Source organism: Elephantulus edwardii, unplaced genomic scaffold, assembly GCF_000299155.1.
Source record: "Elephantulus edwardii isolate Elephantulus edwardi_28Jun2011 unplaced genomic scaffold, EleEdw1.0 scaffold00096, whole genome shotgun sequence".
Classification (NCBI taxonomy): domain Eukaryota; kingdom Metazoa; phylum Chordata; class Mammalia; order Macroscelidea; family Macroscelididae; genus Elephantulus; species Elephantulus edwardii.
The window spans coordinates 12,056,219-12,059,678 of NW_006399846.1; positions in this window are offsets into that span (position 1 = coordinate 12,056,219).

Here is a 3,460-nt window from a genome sequence, read left to right on the forward strand (position 1 = left end):
GGGATTCTCATTCTTCTCAGAGTCAGCCACAGTTTGTTATGATCCACACAGTCAAATGCCTTTGCATAGTCAATGAAACACAGATAGACATTCCTCTGGTATTCTCTGCTTTCAGCTAAGATCCATCTAACCTCAGCTACCTAGTACCACGACCCCTTCTAAACCCAGGCTGTACTTCTGGTAGTTCTCTGCTGATGTGCTGTTCCAGTCGTTTTTGGATAATCTTCAGTAAAATCTTGCTTGCATGTGAAATCAGTGAGTTTGTTCTATATTTTCCACACTCTGTTGGGTCACCTTTCTTTGGGATAGGAACAAATATCGTTCTCTTCCAGTCAGTTGGCCAAGTGGTTGTTCTCCAGATTTCTTGCCACAACTTGGTGAACACGTCCAGGACAGCATCTGTTAGCTGAAATATGTCAATTGGTATACCATCTATTCCTGGAGCCTTATTTTTTGCCATTTCCTTCAAAGCAGCCTGAACTTCTTCTATAAAAATTAGCTGATGAAAACCCTCATCACAAAGATCATGTTGTGTATGGGTCACCCTGAGTCAGAGGCTAGGTTCAGAGAAGAAGTCATTACTTTCACTTCAACCAGGAAGCTCTGGCCAAATTAAACAGGAAAGTCACCTTCACTGAGAGAACCACTTAGCAAAGGATCCACCCTAGAGTCACTAGGAACGCCATGCTCCTTAGGCCATGAAGCTAAAGTAGGCTGTGTTTTTGTGAAAATCCAAAGGTGAAAATTAAAAAATGAGGCTAAGAGGTCAGTCAGGTAAAAGGACTTCACTCAGCTCCTTATTTGGAACTTAAGGAATATGGGACTCTAGTCCTTCCAGTTTCATGTGCAGGGAGTCCCGAAGTTAGAGCCACCTAGTGTGGTGTGGTGATCGTATTCTGTTGAGTAAGATCCTCTGGTTCAGTTCCTCTGTCTGATAGTTTTATTTCTTCCTCAGCAAGACCAGCTCCCAGTGATGAGTAGTGTTTCTGTGCTTGCTCAAAGAACCAATTCAAACTGGTTTTGCTCAGATCAGGTTTTGAGTTGTGGTGCTGGAGAAGAGGGAACTCTGGTGGCCTAGGAGTAAGAAGTTGTACTGCAATCCCAAAGGCATGGGGTTCAAATCCACCAACTGCTCTATGGGAGAAAGATGGGCAAACTCCTGCCACGCGATTAACTGCCTCTGAAAACCTGCCAGAGAGAAAACGATAGGTTGGTTCTGACTCAACAGTAGATAACAACAAAATAGACTGCAAAAAAGAACAAACAGGTCTGTCCTTGAAAGGGTGAAGCCAGGCTGCTCCTTAGAGGCAAGGATTTTGAAGCTCCACCTCATTCATATTCTTTGGGCATGGCACATTCTCTGGCCAAAAGGGAACAGTCCTTGGAGAAGGACATCATACTTGGAAGGCTGGAGGTAAGTGTAAGAAAGGAAGACCTGGCTTGACACGGTGACTAGGGCAATGAGGGTAGATGTGTCAAACACAGTGAGATTGGCTTAGGATAGAGCATAGTTCAGAGCTATTGTACACAGGTTTGCTATAAATCATAGTTTACATAACAACAACAGCATCTATAAAGGATAATATATCGAGAGGGAAGGTTAGCAATCACTAGATGTTAATGGATAGCAGAGTTTAAGGGAAGTACAAGATACTGGAAGCTCTGGTGTATTAGCGGTAAAGAATTGTGTTGCTGATCCAAAGGTACTCAGTTAAATCCACCAGCTGCTCAGTAGGGGAAAACTGGGCAATCTCCTCCTGTGGATCTTCTACTGCCAATGAAAACCCATTGGAGGGTAGCTATCTCGGTTCTGACTTGTTGGTACACAACACCACAGGATACAGGAGGGGTTGGGAGAGTGAAGCTCCCAGAGTGAGTTGTACAGAGTTTTACAAAGCACTACACGCACTGTTCACCCTATTCAATCTGTATGCTGAGCAAATAATTGAAGAAACTGGACTCTTCAAAGGAGACTATAACAACAGGATTAGAAGAAGATTCAGAAACAACCTGTGTTGTGAGATGACACAACCTTGCTGACTGAAAGTGAAGAGGAATTGAAACACTTGTTGCAGAAAATCAACCTTCAGAATGGATTATATCTCAACAAAGAAAAATCCTCATCACTATGGTAGATGAAGAAAAGATCAAAGTTGCCAACAATTTCCTTTTACTTGGATCCTCATTCAACACTCATGGCAGCAGCAGTGAAGAAATAAAAAGATGTGTTGCATTGGGAACAATCTGTCAAGGACCTCTCCAAAGTGCTAAAGAGCAAGGATATCAGTTTAAAGAGTAGATGTACCTAATTCAAGCCATGTTTTTCAGTTGTATCCTATGCATGTGAATTTGGACAATGAATAATGATGCCAGAAGATTTGATGCCTTTGAGTTGTATGTTAGAAAAGAATATGGAGTATCCATCCTATGGACTTCCAAAAGAACAAACAAGTTTGTCTTGGAGGAATTGCGCAGGTGAGGGTACACTTTAGGAAGGAAGGATCATGAAGCTTCATGAGATTCAGGGGGGCGAGGAGGTTTGAATCGACCATCCTGCCCTTGGTCATTAGATTGGTCTGAGTGGGTCATTGGGTGATTTCTACTTCCTGTGGGTTGGCATGATTAATTAACAGTCTTCTTGGAAAGCATTAAATGAAGGGATAACAGGGGCCCAAGAGAGGAGGTTACTCAGCTTGATTCTGAATCACAATCAGGAAATAGTCTTTTTTTATCTGGTGCAGCTATCATTTCATTTCTCTTGAAGCCAATTCAAGGGAATGTGAGGTCATTCTGGGGGTCAATTTCCAGCACTGTGCTCTGTGCCTTCAGGATGAAGTTGTGTGTGAGGCTGCTGTACTGTGTGATAGTGGAATTGTCCATGGTGCTTTTGATGGGAATGCCTTCTGTGTTCACCACGGTGATTCCCTGCACGCCCTTCTGGCTCTGTAGTCGCTTCAAGGTCTCTTCTGTTATCTCTGACTGGTCAAGTAGCTCCCTGCACTAGCACTTTCTGAGTGCTGAACTCTTGTAGAAGGAAAATAAGACACCGTCCCAGCTGTGAAATCACTGTCTTGGATGTACATTAGAATCCTTTGGAAAACTTATAAAGGTGAAGATGTCTAAGCTCCAGCCAAGACCAATTAGGCCAGCTTCCCTTGGCTTGGAACTTGGGCAGTGGTATTTTTTTAAAACCTTTTTATTCATCCATAGCCACTGGTGAGAGTCAGCGCCCAGAGCCATCAGGGGCTTTAAGCTCGTTGCCCACTGCTGTGGTGTGGACAGCTGAAACCCAGGCCCTGACAGGCACCTGGGGGGGGGGAAAAACCCAGACTCTACGTCATGCTCTGCTGGAGAAGGAGGAGCAGTCTCCTGTACCAGTCAGATCCAATTTGATGGTACACACACACACACACACACACGCACACTTTTTCTTCTTCTTTTTTTAAAAAAGACTACTTCA